The following is a 12,447-nucleotide window of genomic DNA, read 5'->3' as shown; positions in this document are numbered from 1 at the left end:
CACATTATATATAATCATAGTATAACATTAACATATGGAGCTTAAATTTCAATTGCTCTTTCCTTTAGCTACGTATTAATGCCCTAAAGCAAGGGCTTTCAGCATACATAAAAAAGTAAGCCAACTTATGGACCTAAAAATTAGATATTTTTGAACATGCCTTCTTCACGTTCTTAAGTTGTAATAATGCTTTTGATTAAAAAAAATCTTTATTGCTACCAGTAATACTAGCTTTTGATCCTCTCTTTGTTTTCTTTTGTGTGAAATCAAGGGGATATTTTGTTGCTAAAGTCATTTTCCCAGCTTAGATGTTACTGTCAAGAACTATTCCTGTGGGACACACTTAGCTTCCACCAGCCAACAAGAATAGGAATCCCTGAATAATTCGTGAAAACTGCAACATATCAGAGCAATTGGTACTGGTCCAACTATAACAAAATAAGCTTAAAATCATAAAGAGTAAGCTTAAAGTACCCAGCTCTCTTTAGTCAGTAGCAATTGTTGCACTACCTGCAAACTCTATGTGTTTATATACTTATGTATTATATCTCCTGGGCTGCCCCCAGTACTAAAATCTCTCTCTTATAAGCCCTGTTACTGAATTTACACAATCGAAAAGATTCATTCTTGAGATAGTATTTTTCAACTTTGATATCAGCAAATGAAGACTTTTTAGCAATATATCTTTTGCCAGCTTTTAGATCTATAAAAATGAAGGGTTTTTTTCCCCTCCCCCTTTAAAAGGTCATACTTATATAACCCCCAAAGAAACTGTGGTGATATACAGATCCTGCAGACTCACTGTTAATAGGGTTGGTGCTTTAACTTTCCTTATATTTCAGAGAGCTTTGACACTAGTTGATCTTGGGACTTGATGCAAGTTGATCAATGGCCCCAAATGCCACTTGACCAAATCAATGTCTAAAACTATTCTCGGAATTACCAGGTTAGTTTACACATTCTATTGTTATTTTTTGTAGTACAATAAAGCTTAATGGCCCCAGGACAAACCTGATGCCTGCTCTGCAGCTCTACAGAGCTACAATCGAGCACCAGTGGAGATCTCACAGCAGAAGCCATGGCCCATATTACTTATGCAATAGGAATATTCTAAACTTTATTGAGCTTTGTACAATAGGAAAAATGTACAGAAGTGTTCTACCCTTGAAATTTCAATTGTAACAGTAACAACTTGGGCACATCCTTTCTATGGCAATTATAGTAAACATTACATCACATTTCATTAACAATTGAAGTTATTTTTGGCCCTAACTTCTTCAAACAAACAATGAAATTTCACACTCCCATCACTGAGGCCTTTTTTTGGTCAAAGCTGCTTTGCAATATGTACATAAACTGATTCCAGCATTCAGACATTGTACTTTCTTTGTGTATAGTTCAATATGAAAATACCTCTAGATACAATTATTGTGTATTCAGAAACTCATGTGTCTTATAGATTGGAATGGTGTAAGGATGTGACCAATACCATTATACTAAAAAGGAAATGGAAAATATTTAATGAAACAGGTTAGTCTCCTAAGAGAGCAGAAGTATTGTGAAGGTGTAACAGTTGCTTGTGGAAAACAATCTGAATTTGGCAGATTAAAGAACTTCTCCACTTAGGTAGTACAGTCAAAATTGTTGGTCCAAAGTTAGGACACATCTTGGCACTGTACAAAGTGAGAGCGCGTTAACACCCCAAATGGCTCACCACCAAAGAGACAAAACATAGAATGAATGTATAAAGTCACATGAAGAGATAATATCACACACTGTAACAGCAGCATAGACAAGCATTCAAGCCTCTTCCATGAAAGTAGAATTATTTGGATCCTATTGCATCTCTATGACTATCAACATACATGGAATACTAGTATTTAAAACTATTTCAGAGTACGGACTTCTGTGTAAGTCAGAGGTAATCAAAACTTCTATAGCCTTTTTATTTTTTTATATATTATCTGAGCTCAACTATTTCCTTCACTTGAACAAATATACCTTCTAGGCATCAATTTTTTTTTGATTAGGAAAGGGTAAGAGCGTGGATAAGAAATAAAGACAAGATAGACCATTGCAACGGATTTTTCTAGGCAAGGGCTGTAACGCAGCATTCTGATCCCTGGGAATGAGTTGGCCTCAGGAGGTTAGCTTAACTCTTACAGTCTCCAGAGATCATAAATGATTTTAGGGACTCCAGCACATGCCCTTAAAGAAGAGTGAACAGGTGCAGAGGATATGAAGAACAACCTTAGCTTCCTCTTGCTCACAGCTTCAGTGTTTAGCAACATCCCAGAAAGCTATTTCCAGATATTAAAGGTGGTACATACATTCTTTATTAACGTCATGCAAGCCACATTTATCATGTGCTGTGCTCTGCACTGGCCTTATCTGTCAAGCTTCAGCACGACTTCTGTCAGTTTTTGCTGTAGCTTTAACATTTATGAACAAATATATTTTAAACTACACAGTTCAACTCTCAAATTTATTTGTACATATTTGGAGGAATTAAGATAGCCTTTTCATCTTGATGGAAAAGAAAATAAAAGTAAGCATATTTTCAAGCTGTAAAATGCATTTAAACCCACACAAAACAAGAAGATACATTCTGGAATACCAGACTGACAATATTATCTAAAAATTAACAGCGCTTCAAAATTTCAAAGCCTAATTTAATAAACAGCTGAACAGAGGAAATACATCCAGAAAAGCTAGGTATCAGACAGATGCATACAATTAAAAAAAACAATTTCATATTGATTAACACTGAAAATAGTGCTCACAGCTTCAGAGAGATCAGTGGAGGATGAAAGCACATATTGCGTGGAAGAAATGTCCGACATGAAGACTTGTAAGAATTTTGTTTTAAAAAAAGATTGAGAAATTGCAGTATGTACACACAGAATAATGCCATATTGCAGTTGCATCTACAAGATTTTCCACATTCATTACCAGAAGCAAATCTGAACACACAGAAGCATAATTAAGGATGTAACAGACAAGCTCTGAAAAATTAATCGAAGTTGTTTAAAATATTACCAGGCTCTTCTACCTTCATAGCAAAAGCTGTCTCCAGTTTAGAGTCCAGCATCCGAGCACAGTCCTGCCTTCTTCGTGGCTCTGAGTTATAGATAATGGACTATGAACTAGAAAAGGCAAATTCAGTTATATCCTAAACTCAATTATGGTAATAACATCTGGAAAATAAAAGGGTAGATAGATTTGCACAGTATTGTTTTACAACTACTACTGCTAAATCCACCATAGCTTTCCTGACAAAGCGCTCAGCGTAACACAAACTGAAAGGGACGTCAGGGTATCAGTATTTGAACACAAAACTTAATTTCCTGTCCTTGAAAACTCCAAAATCATTTAAAATGAAGACTCCAAAATCATTTAAAATGCAAAAAGCAAGAATAATATTAAGGTACAATGACAAAAATGAGAAACTGTAGTGTATAATATTTGATAATCTGATTCTGATCTCAGATTAGATTTGAACTAGTGTAACTATGTAATGCTTCGCATTAAGAGAAGAGGACAGAGGAAGCCTCATTTAGCTGGCAGCTTAAAGCACTACACTTCTTCACCCTTCTCCAACATATCATTGCTCCCCATCCCATTTTACTTCCTCACCTTAAATACTATTGTTCCTTCATTCACAGCCATTGAAAATAAATGATTTCTTTATAATCATGTATTTTCAAGTAAAAAATCAAGTATATTCTTTTGACTATATTTTCTTAACCAGCCCCTAGGTATGGAAAACTATAGGGTAGATTAAAAATACTTTGGCATATCTTTAATATTAATAAGAAAAGGAAATTGACTACATTGTGCTGAGTTCCTGAAGATAGAAAAACAATTTAGGTCATAAGTAATTTTTAATTTTAGGTTGTTTTCAAAACAAAGTACAATTAAATATGCAGGAATGGACCCATCCTGGCCAATTACAACTTAACTTATACTTACGTAGAGAAGTACAAAATATTTAATTAGGAGTATATGCACGTGTTTAAAATTTTCCTTTGTGATCCAAAATTAACTTTTTTGCATTACTGATCAACTTTTTCTTTTTTTTCTTTTTTAATCCACCCTTTATAACTGTTTACCTTTCATTTATGCCTGAAATGTTATGTTAAAACTCTGTCTCTTTTCGTAGCACTTTTAATAACCTAGCTTTGGGTAGAATGAAGCCTCTCTTGTTTCAGCGAATAGGCACCTCGCTTATAGAATATACATCAGATATTTACTGACAGGAGGGATATTTGGTCATAGATTTCATATTAGCTTTACAGTCATCTAATCTTTCCTGTACCTTAACCTCTAAGATGGTCAAAAACTTAAGTTGCATGCCCAACCGTTTTCAGAGTGATTTTTTTTTTTTAATCAGCAAATACATCATAGTTTCTATCATACTGCTGCCAAATTTTCAACACAATTACCACGTTTTGTGGTCTGTAAAAGGAAAAAAATAGTTTTCTCTACAGTACAGAATGAGTTGAAATATGTGCAATCAGTGTGGGATGACAGGCAGAGTATTTCTGTCAAAATATATTGGTTTCTAAGATTATATTTATGTGAAATGGGCAATAATAATAATTTAAAGTCCTACTTACTTTAACATTTAAGTCTCACCTCATTTAAATGATTTTTTTTCCTGCCGTAAGTTCTTTGGTTTCAACGGAATTACACCTGATTTACACAGGTGTCAGCAAAACTAGCATCATGTCTTTTGGACATCATACATTACAGTTATTCATTTATACAGAAAAACAGGCCCGACTGAGATTAGAGCTTCACACATGTATGAAGAGGTGGCCTGGATCTCAGATAACGTATTATCTGAATAGTTAGGACAGATAAAGCCACCACAGGTATATTAGACATGGCAAACAAAGAACACTCAGGATAGACAAAGAAATACAGAGACGAAGCAACACTCTCTAAGTCACACAGCAGGCCAGCAACCAAGATTTTCTGATACTTTGTTCAGTGCCTCAGCTTATATTGTCTTTCTGCAGAAACAAACACAAAGCACAGCATATCTAAAGCAAATGCCCTAAGATCACTGCACATCTGAAATACACATATATTTGAAACCTAATTTAAGAGGTCAACTCTGGTAATCCTTATGTCTCTTAAAAAATCATTCCATAAATCAGTTGGCCTCTTATCAACTGTGTTTTTCTTAAAATATTGGCTTTTATTGGCTTTCATGATTCCACTCTCCTAGAAACCTTCCCACCTCTCTGCAGCTCTTTCAGCATGTCCTTTGCGGGGATCCCCTCTGTTCCCATGCTTCTAAATTACTGTGGAGACTTCACAAGGTTCTGTCTTTTGGTGCTTTTTCTTCTCTCTGCCTCAGCTTTCTCTCTCAGTAATCTTACAAACATACATTGAACAACTATTTCAATGTGAACTTTCAAATAAATCACTACTGGAGACTTTCTCCTCCTTTTAAAGTTTTGCTGTTTTTCCTAACATTTCCCAAGGAAGTCTTCACTACGAAGTGAAGCTCAGACCCTTTATTATGTACTTTGCATTCATTCCTCTATCTCCCAAGTCTTCCTGTTACCCTCTTTTTCTAGTTGCCATCACTCTTTCTTCCTTTCAGACCCTAAACTGGCCATTATCTTTAAATTAGGCCTTCTTCTAAGTCTGTATCTCCAAGGTTATGCACAGAGCTGAATATCAGCTTTAAAGAGCCGCCTCTCCAAGCCACGTAAAGGAACATAGGCAGATCTATACCCTTCCAGGGAATGCACTACAGTGGGCTCCAAGTAGCTCCCAGATGAGCCTGAGGCAATCTGATTCTCTGAAAAACTGGGAAGAATTTCAGTCCTGTCCTGAGGTAGAACAGAAAGTTATGTGCAATTCAGGGAGATCAGTTTTGTGCTTAGCTCTAGTTTGCTGGATCTGTTTCCACACTGTCTACCATTAGAGGTTCACGGTCTGTAAGTATGGTTCCCAGGCTCCATGACAAAAATTAAACTGGTGCTAATGTTAACAAAATTACCTAGGTGAATCAGAGTTTACTTGCACGTAAACTTTGCATCAGACCTATATGTGTAGTTGCAGAAACCTGACATACCTTGCAATTTGGTTACACAGGTTGAATCACTTAAAAATATCTAAATTGTTAATACAGATGAGGATATAAAATAATAAACAATGTTCAAAATATTTTAAACTGTCTCTATATCATCTGTGTCTATCATAGTCATAAAAAAACAAAGTGAAATGGTATCCTAAAGCTGAAAAGTAAAGAAAAAGAGGAGTAAGGAAAAACTCCAAAAGCTTTCTATTTATTCTTCATTTTTTGTAATCAAGATTCTATCCATTAAGACATCTACATTATATGCAGTTCCTGGCATACTGCATGCATCACTAACCATATGCTTTCTGTAAACTGTAAGAGTTCAGCCATTCACTTCATTCATTAAAATTCACAGAGCCTATTATTCTGTTTACAGTCTAATAGATATTCACTGTCACTATTCAGGCCTCTGATTCAATTTGCCTAAATCCCAGCTGCAGAGTAATCCTGATGGAGATTAGCTTAATTTATCACCAATTTCTTCTCAGAACCAAGAATGGTTGGTATTTCTTAATAAAAGCTGTGTTTCTCTTTTTTCCCTGAAGTGCCATGCATATTGAAGAAAACCAGAAAGTGCCTGTTTTTTCAATTGCGAGATTTCCAGTTGCATAAGTTTTGCTTTGCATATAGGATACCTTCCCTTGAAGAAGTGCAGTCAGCAGATAAAAATACCGATTCTTAAACCGCAACACTTCCCTGTAACCAAATATTTTGCTGATTTTGACTGAACACAGATTGGCAGGCTCATCATCCACTCCACAAAACACAAAATAATCATTCTGGATATTCTTTTCTAGGTAATGTCATGACAGTTTGGACTGTAATAAATGAAATATACATATCTTCTGGCTTCTAAAGGTTCCCACTGGGGAACATTTCCTACCAATCTGAAGTCACGTGAAAGGCATTCACTTTCAAAGCAAAACTGACGGTGTTGATTTATATAAGTGATACGCTACCTGTTATTTGCAAGATGTCCCTGTAACTTACGAAGACCTCTATGGTCAAACAACACTTCTGAATGCACATAGTTCATGTACAATTGTGTAAAATTTTCCAAATAAATCAATTTTCCTCTGCACAACAAACTCTAGTTCTATTGTAATAAAAATTTACAATTACCAACAGCGTTCAACATCATCTTCAAATGAAGAAACATAGCTACCCATAAAAAAAAATTATATTCTACATATCCTGGGCCCAAAAGAACTCAGATGAATATTGCTGCCAAGGAAACTGATTCTCTCAGGTTTGAAGAGAGAGACATATTCACCAACAGAAATAGTGCAGGAAGAGTATTTCTTGCCGGCCCACCATAACAGGAGAATTCTGAAAATCTACTGCAAGGATATGCTTTCATCCAACGAAATGAATCTGCAGCTGGAGGTACTTGCAGTAGCAGTATACGTGTTGCTCCATTCTCGGAGATGAGCTAATCAAAAAGCCACAGAATAGTGCCCAAATAATTCAACCTCCCAATACAACTACATTATCATCTCTAACTCTTTTTCTTTTCTCTTCTTTTCTCCCTTTGAGATAGGAGCAAACAGGACATCATCTACACGAATCTATGGGCATTCTGAGAAGAACATCTCTTTCTTGGCAATGTTCCATCTTTGATACCACAGGAACAATTCTAGAGAAAATGACAGTGAGAGCAAATAATAGGAATTTGCCAAATGAGGGAATTTTTAAGAAGAAAGTGTTGAAACACCATCAATAAGGCTCTTCTTTTTTTTTTTCTCTAACAGGAAGACTAGTTTCATGTGATATTTTCAATCAGCACTGCCACCAAAAAAGGCAACTCCAGCATCTCCAACCTGCAACCTCTTAAATGTGTCCCACCTCTGCTCCATCTGCAGTGCTCTGGGTTTTCAAAAGGTTAAAGTAAACCGGTGCAAGTTTTCTGAGTTATCTCACATTATACGAACATATAAACTTCTGTGAAATCTCAGAGGAGGCAGAGTCACAGGGGAAGAAATGAGCTGCAAGGGTCATTCAAAGAGAGAACTTTTTTAACAGCAGTGTTAACTTATTCTTAACTGCAAATTAAACTACTGCCCAAGACAGCAGTGAGAAAATATGCCAGGGCAAAGCTGATGCCAGGATTTAAGAGAGACTGCAGAAAGGTAGAAGAGATTTATATATATTGGGAAATGAGGTAAGCTCACTGAATGGCAACTGACTGGCAGAACATCAGTCATCCAAGCAGAGGTGCAGTAAGGCCTCTCATATGTGTGGATGCACCTAGCGGTAAGTCAACCAACAAACAAAGGCAAAAAAGCACCCAGATTAAGACCTGTCCTGAGTAACAGAAATGAGAGCAGATGTCTTAAGAGAGGGAGTGCTAGATCCCCAAGTACATCTACTAAGCTTGCCAAGTAAACTGTCATGGGTCTTGATTTTGGCAGTCAGTTTTATCAGATGGTTATAATGGAGACCTACCAAGAACAATGCCAGAACAGACCAGATGTGAACTGTGTTTCAGTGGGTATCCTCTGTGGAGGGCACACAACTCTCAAATCACAGGGGCATTACAGAAGTGAGAAATGCACTAAGCTATCTTTGAAGCATTCAGATGCCATTGTCTAATTATTACCGCATTAGCTGAGTATTACCTGCTTTATCAGAATTTTGAAGCATCTTCCTTAAGGTCAGAAAAGATCTGAGGCTGTGTGTGCTCGGGCAGATGCCATCACTGCAGATTTACTTACAAACAAGAGTTTTGCTCATGTGAGAGTTGAACAGGACAGTCAACATTATCGGGCACTGAGGTTTCAGTAATGGTCTGTGAGAGCAATATGCTGTCAAACTCTGGGTTAATAAAAGAAATAGCACAGTAATGAAGAAAACCAACTAGGCAGGATTTTGGACACTTTCACAACAAAGAACTGTACTGTATCCTACATTAGACAGACATCAAATGAAATAGTCTAACGTCATTTTTTAAACTTCATCCAATGACTGTTTTCTGCATGCATTCGCACAAGTACCGAAAAAAATAAAACCCTTCTTGCTCTGTAATCGGCGTGCTGCACATAGCTGGCAAGATCCATCTGAGGATCAGACAGGATACCACAAGTTATAGAAAATATTGAGCAATGGTACACACTTTAGAAACTGGATGCCTTGTAGAAAGAGGAATTATTGTACAGATGGAAGTTGGATAGGATGAAAACATACAACTTTATAAAAGGCATTTAAAATTTCAGAGTCACTTGCTCCCCCATATAGGTACAGTTTGTGTTCTCCTGTAATAAAAATACATATTTTATTGAGGCTAGCTGACATTATAATTGATAGCCATACCTTCATTATTAATTTTCAGTCTTTCACAAACAGCATTCATAAATTTTATCAAGATTTAGTATCTACTTCTACTTCTGCGAACATGTTTAATAATCAAGTTTAGCTATGATCTTTACAGAACTCTAGAAACACCTAGATTTCACAAATTACTTTTCATATCAACCACTTCGGTAATTTTTAATACACTTGACATATTTATTGATATTCTAAAGCCTACATTTTTTATCTGCATGTCTCAGAGTGTTAGGTCAGACATCTTAAAAAACAGTATTTTACAATCAATAGTAACCTTAATCAATTGACTTGAATCATCTTCAGGGAAAGAAACCAGGGATCTGAATCTGTGTATCTAACAGAACTTGTTTTCCATAAAGTCATGCTAAGTAGTATAATTACCCTCATATATCAATTCTCTAATAATTGCAATTCATATCAGATTTCCTTTATTTTACTGAGAAATGAGGTTAGACTAACTGACCTGTAAGTTTCTAGCCTGACTGCCCTTTCTGAATACCAACATAAAATTAACCTTCTTTTACACTACTCGAATACTCATCCCACTATTAAGAGTATATACTTACTTACTTTGAATACTTATTCAGGACAGAAATCCCTTCAACCATCCCCAGCCCCTAAAGGTATAAGTTACACAAGCCTCTCAAGGTAAAATATTTTTCCTTACTAGAAATTGTTTAATATCTTCCATCCTATTAATAGATTGGGAATCTTTAATCACCTTCAAATGACATTAACCTTCTTCCTTCCAGATACTGAACAGAAATATTCATACAAGATTTCTACCTCTTCTACACAGTCATGAATTTTTTGTCTAATAATGGGTCCTATCCAGTTGGCAATACTTGCCTTATCATAAGCACATTTTTAAAACCCCTTCTGTCCTTGGCTTTGCTAACCATAGATTTCACCTTGTTCTGTTTAGCCTCTCCTCCACCCTCTCTGCCTTAATGCTCATATTTACAGCTTCTTGCCTATAATCCATTTTCCATTCATTTTATGCTGCCTTTTTATTTCTAAATATTTGTCTTATCTTTCCCATCAAACTGAAATAGGCATGTGTAAGGAGTTATCCTCTAATTATGGAATTGTGCTTTTCGGTTACCTAATTAACTCTTAGAGTGCACAATTTCTGTTCTTATTTTCTCCTAGCCATTCTTCCTCATAACAGAGGATAATAAGGATAATAAGAAATAAGCTGCTCTGAATCACTGGTCATGTATACCACTGATTTGAGGTGCCTTCTTTGTTCCCATTGAATATAATTTAGAACAGGACTCCTGCTCTCTACACTACACCCCAAAAGAATTAGGTCCAAAAATGACTTACAGCATCTTGGATGCACTAAATTTTTGTTTGCAATTGTATCTTCCACAGTTTTTAGAAAGTAGAACTAGATTTTACAGTTCAGCAATTTTAGTTACCTGCATTCATGTCCCAAACTGGGCTCTCCATAACAACCCAATGTTTTACTGTGTGTCACAAATATGTACCTAATTAGTAACTTGTCATACTCTAATTTGATCCAGTGGTATACAACAGACTCCCATCAGCAACCCCTCCCCCAGGTAGCATATTGATCCACATGCATTGAAGATCCTGTGGTTCTGAGTTATCAATAACTTGAAAGACAAGTAATGGTGTTTTTAATGCAGAATGTCACCTCTCTCCTCCTCTCCCTCTCTCAACTTACATTCACCTCTTTCACATTGTCCCCAGTATCCAAAATCTGTCCTGAATGGAATATTATATATAACAGAAAAAAATATACAGGAAATGTTTACAATATAATTATGGTCTATCATCCCACCATGTTTCTATTTGACTGTTATATCTAACATCTCGTTCACAAGCTCCTTACATTTTAGTACATAAAGAAAATCAACCCTTATTTTTCTCCTTAAATTCTTCGTTAGGTAAATCCAATCTGCTTGTGATAGTCTACATTTGCATTTGTGCTTTTTAGAAAAGTGGCTTTTTAGAAATCTTCCTCTTATATTTAATATCTTCCTGGCAGCCATCTAACCACCAATTTAACAGATCACATGCAGTTTATTCTATTTATGTAACTTCCTCTATCATTAGAATGAGGTTCAACGTTTCGTAACACCACAGTCTTCAGCTTCACTTTAAGCGCACATCTAACAGTTAACATTAGTATTTTCTGCCTTCTTCCACTTCTGGAGGCTGAAAGGATTTGTGTCTTTCAGGTTTGCCGCATGGACCCCTTAAGTCATCTATAGGCTGTACGATTCTATGCGATGCCATGCCATCGGTTCTCATGCGTTTCGTGACCACTGAAGATTTCTCAGACACTCATAGTACCATTTGGTTTAGTACTTTGTAATCTCTCTCTGCAGGAAGACAGCACACTGCTGTGTGTGGCCTTTGCTGAATTATCTGTCTTCTCTTAATACAGAGACACCAGTAGTCATTGCTTCTTCCCTTAGGGGGAATCACTAGTAATGACTGCTTATGTTCCCTTAGGTTATTGATAACCTCTCCCGATGCATGCTTCCACTACACTCCAAAGATTCCTGTAAAGGGAGAGTTGCTGTATCTTTCCTTTTATTCCTTCAGTCAGGGCCTTCAACAGTATATTCGCTTATATATTAATTTATAATAGACATTTAAAATACACATTTTAGATATACACATATATACACGTATACATACATACATGCACACACATCTACATGAACACACACACACACACATACATGTGTATATTCATAACTCTTAAAGAATTTGCTTCTTCCGAAAAAGGCAAATGGTTCTTAATTCTCCTTCTTTCATGGGTAATATACCTACAGTCCACTTTTTCAGTTTTACCTTTACTTCTTCCGTGCAGCATTGACTTAAAAAATCTAGTTCTCAGACAGATTTTATCTTCTTGAATGTTATAAGATACTCCAGATATCTATTCCTACTATCTTCTATTCTGTATTAGTCTTTGATACTTTGTATATCAGAACTATTTTCTTCTTCAGAATACGTTAAAAATAACATATCCAAAACACGTC

At 36.0% G+C, this 12,447-nt stretch overlaps 1 protein-coding gene across 9 annotated transcripts in view; it reads right to left on the bottom strand.

Annotated features, from left to right (window-relative positions):
- The window catches only part of CNTLN (centlein), a 199,158-nt gene that overhangs the window by 12,996 nt on the left and 173,715 nt on the right, over nt 1-12,447 (bottom strand). The window lies entirely within an intron of this gene.

The sequence above is a fragment of the Struthio camelus genome, chromosome Z (genome assembly GCF_040807025.1).
Source record: "Struthio camelus isolate bStrCam1 chromosome Z, bStrCam1.hap1, whole genome shotgun sequence".
In the NCBI taxonomy this organism is placed as follows: domain Eukaryota; kingdom Metazoa; phylum Chordata; class Aves; order Struthioniformes; family Struthionidae; genus Struthio; species Struthio camelus.
This window is presented reverse-complemented; position numbering and strand designations above follow the sequence as displayed.